The sequence below is a fragment of the Vigna unguiculata genome, unplaced genomic scaffold (assembly GCF_037176805.1).
Source record: "Vigna unguiculata cultivar grain cowpea cultivar isolate G323 ecotype 2 unplaced genomic scaffold, ASM3717680v1 ptg000372l, whole genome shotgun sequence".
Lineage (NCBI taxonomy): Eukaryota > Viridiplantae > Streptophyta > Magnoliopsida > Fabales > Fabaceae > Vigna > Vigna unguiculata.
This window is the reverse complement of record NW_028197007.1, coordinates 5001-9262: the sequence shown is the minus strand read 5'-3', so window position 1 is coordinate 9262 and position 4262 is coordinate 5001. Positions and strand designations below refer to the sequence as shown.

The window sequence follows — 4262 nt, the reverse complement described above, 5'->3', positions numbered from 1 at the left end:
AACGGTAAGTAAAAGTGACTAATTTCACTGAAATATGATTTCTTCATTTTTATGAATGATTTAAAAAAATGATCGTACAATCAGCGTAATCCAGATAGTAGAAATCAATTTGATTTCTACTATCTGAGAATTGCGTCCAATTTTTTTTTTCAGATTCTTTTTACAAACAATTCCGGTATCTTAGGAAAAAAAGGGGGTAAAAAAACAGGAATGGTTATTACACGGTCCGCCATTTTCCATATATATATATATCTATATAACCAGGTTAAGCGTCAGTTCATCGAAATAGAAATTTTAAGAAAAATTTGATTGGAATAGGAATCCATTTCTTCTTCTTTTTGATTCCCTTGTTTTTCTCAAAATAGGAATATGGGAATAATGAAAATATTTGTTTGATTGAAAGAGTATTTTCAATTCCTATAAGATACATAGAATACATTACACTACTAAAATATAATAGAATCAAGATAGATTTTCTATTTGAACTCAATTAATTAGTATTAGTTTAAATGAAATATTTTCATTCAATAGTTTCGAAATTCAAAAATTCAGGTAGAAATCAACAAGGTTACTTGGATCCCTTAACTCAATTTTTAGTATCCCTATAGCCCACTTCTTCCCCATACTACGAGGGAAAGGGAAAATGAAAAAACTACCATTAAAGCAGCCCAAGCAATACTTACTATATCCATGTAAATTTTGTCTCCTATCTCTATAAATATGAAGGAACTATTTCATTATTTTTTCAAATTTTTTATTCTATTCTTTTTTTTGTATTATTCGCTAAAAATACTATACTATAATAGTGGAATTGCTATTACAGAGTCAAAAAAAGGATTCTGGGCTAACATCATTCACGAAAAACAAGAATTCATTCTATTTATTAGTTATTAGAACATCTAAAAAGTTTTTTTTGATTATTTTTAGTAAAATCATAAAACATTAAACATAAAAAAATTATAGGAAGTTATAAGTCAATGAATGTTACTACCAGGTGGGAATATTAAGATTTCTCTTTTATCATTTCCTTAAGGATTTCATAAAAAAAGAATCAAGACAGATTCATTTGCATACTTATACTCTTCTTTCTATTTGAAATAGTCCCTTAAATGTCTCCCAATTCGTTCTCTAAAATAATTAAAAAAACTTTTTTTCTTTTCTATTCGATTTTAGAATCAAAACTTTTTAATTTTATTAGAATATAGAATATGAAAATCTAAAGAATACTTTTTTTGAATATTACGAAAGCGAATTAGCTAAATTAAAGCTATTAAATAGAATTGATCTAAATAAATAATATTGATAAAATGTGGAAGCACTCATAAACTTTAAATTAGTCTGTATAGAAGGTTTTTCTTCTGCCTTTTCTCTACCTAAAAATGGACTTTCCTATCCGACTTATTCTTAATCCAATCTAATAAAAGACCCAGTCAGGAGACAGACACTACAATAGTTGTGTAGTGAACGAACTATCATTTCTAAATTTATGGATTCCTTTTCACTACTAGAATCTTTCCTTGAATTCGAGACAAAAATATTTACAACATTTTTTAAGCTACTGATGCTTATAATTTCGAATCAAACGCAATTCTCAAGACTCCTTTTCCCTCGCTTGCTTCTGTTGGAAAAAAAGTTTTCTAAAAAAACGTAATATAATCTTTCATTTACAGTTTCTTATCGATCAGGCGACACCCGGATTTGAACTGGGGAAAAAGGATTTGCAGTCCCCCGCCTTACCACTCGGCCATGCCGCCAATAAAAATATAGATATGAAGTTTTTGAGAATACTCCCCCCTTTTCTTTCTATTGAAAAATTGAAAAACAATCTTGAGACAAATCGCAACCGTTAACTATTCTTTTATGAATTATTCTTGAATATTTGAATAGAAATTTTTTTTTCTTAATGAGATCAGAAAATAAAAATTGATACATAACCAATCAATATTGCTTTTTTTTTTAACTTTGTTCATTCTAATTATAACAGCAACTTTCAATATATGTAAACCCTAGAATATCAATTTGATCTGTTACACAGATATTATCTAATCGAGTATCTTATCCATATCTATATAGATATAGAATACCAATACTATACGGTATTTTCAAGAAATTATCGTGCTTATTCTTTTTTTACAATTTTCAATAGAAAATTTGTAAAAATTCACACAACATGTTATGTGTTTGTTATCCTGAACAAATATGACTGCAATAAAGTTAGAGACAGATCTATAGCTGCAGTTAAATATATGCATGTTTCAAAAATACAAGCCTTATTACATTACACATAACATACTCTAATCATATTCTCCCCAATTCTCTCCAAAATACTTCACTTCAAAATATATCTTTTCTTGACAATTTCGAATGGATTTTTTTTTGTATCCAATTGAATTTGAATATGTAATATCATAATAATGATAGAAATGAAATGCATTTTTTTAGATTCCTAAAAAAAATATTGAAATGCCCGTAGAAATTTCCAATCCTTTTTTAGATTAGACTTTCGATTCTATCTGTTTGTTTTGTTGCAAATTCCTTCGAAGTTGAGTATCAAATTCTAATATTTCTTTCTCTTTTCATAATAGGTATTTCATACACTAAGAAATATTTGATACACGGGATTAGGTAAGATTTCATGTAATTCAGTATAAAGAATAGAAATTCCAATATTGCTAAATGGATTCATGTGATTTGATGAAGCATGACAGCAAATCGTGGAATATTTTTCGATAAAATTCACGGGGAAATTGAAAATGCTTGGGAGTGAAAATGAAGAAATGTCTACACTACCTGGATTGAATCAGATACAATTTGAAGGGTTTTGTAGGTTCATTGATCGGGGCTTAACAGAAGGGCTTTTTAAGTTTCCAAAAATTGAGGATACAGATCAAGAAATTGAATTTCAATTATTTGCCGAAACATATCAATTATTAGAACCCTTGATAAACGAAAAAGATGCTGTATATGAATCACTTACATATTCTGCTGAATTATATATATCCGCGGGATTAATTTGGAAAAGTAGTAGAGATATACAAAAACAAACTATTTTTGTTGGAAATATTCCTCTAATGAATTCTCTGGGAACTTCTATAGTAAATGGAATATACAGAATAGTAATCAATCAAATATTGCAAAGTCCTGGTATCTATTACCGTTCAGAATTGGACCCTAACGGAATTCCGGTCTATACTGGCACTATAATATCAGACTGGGGGGGTAGATTAGAATTAGAGATTGATAAAAAAGCAAGGATATGGGCTCGTGTGAGTAGGAAACAGAAAATATCTATTCTAGTTCTATCATCAGCTATGGGTTCGAATTTAAGCGAAATTCTAGAAAATGTTTGTTATCCTGAAATTTTCGTGTCTTTCCTAAATGATAAGGATAAAAAAAAAATTGGGTCAAAAGAAAATGCCATTTTGGAGTTTTATCGACAATTTGCTTGTGTTGGCGGAGATCCGGTATTTTCTGAATCTTTATGGAAAGAATTACAAAAAAAATTTTTTCAACAAAGATGTGAATTAGGAAAAATTGGTCGACGAAATATCAACCAAAAGCTTAATCTTGATATACCCCAGAACAATACATTTTTGTTACCGCGAGATATATTGACAGCTGCGGATCATTTGATTGGCATGAAATTTGGAATGGCTCTACTTGACGATATAAATCATTTGAAAAATAAACGTATTCGTTCTGTAGCAGATCTATTACAAGATCAATTTGGATTGGCCCTGGTTCGTTTAGAAAATATGGTTAGAGGAACTATATGTGGAGCAATTAGACATAAATTGATACCGACTCCTCAGAATTTGGTGACTTCAACTCCATTAACAACGACTTATGAATCTTTTTTTGGATTACACCCATTATCTCAAGTTTTGGATCAAACTAATCCATTGACGGAAATAGTTCATGGGAGAAAATTGAGTTATTTGGGCCCTGGAGGATTGACGGGGCGAACTGCGAGTTTTCGGATACGAGATATCCACCCTAGTCACTATGGACGCATTTGTCCAATTGACACGTCTGAAGGAATCAATGTTGGACTTATTGGATCTCTAGCAATTCATGCGAGGATTGGTATTTGGGGGGCCATAGAAAGTCCATTTTTTGAAATATCCGAAAGATCAAAAAGAATACGCATGCTTTATTTATCACCAAATATAGATGAATACTATAGGGTAGCAACAGGAAATTCTTTAGCACTTACTCGAGATATTCAGGAGGAACAGATTGTTCCAGCCCGATATCGTCAA

The 4262-nt window shown here is 30.2% G+C and overlaps 1 non-coding gene across 1 annotated transcript; it reads right to left on the bottom strand.

Moving 5' to 3' along the window:
- Nucleotides 1-1683: 1683 nt before the first annotated feature.
- On the bottom strand, nucleotides 1684-1754 carry TRNAC-GCA (transfer RNA cysteine (anticodon GCA)). Its single transcript has one exon. It is a non-coding gene; the product is annotated as a tRNA-Cys (tRNA).
- Nucleotides 1755-4262: the final 2508 nt, after the last annotated feature.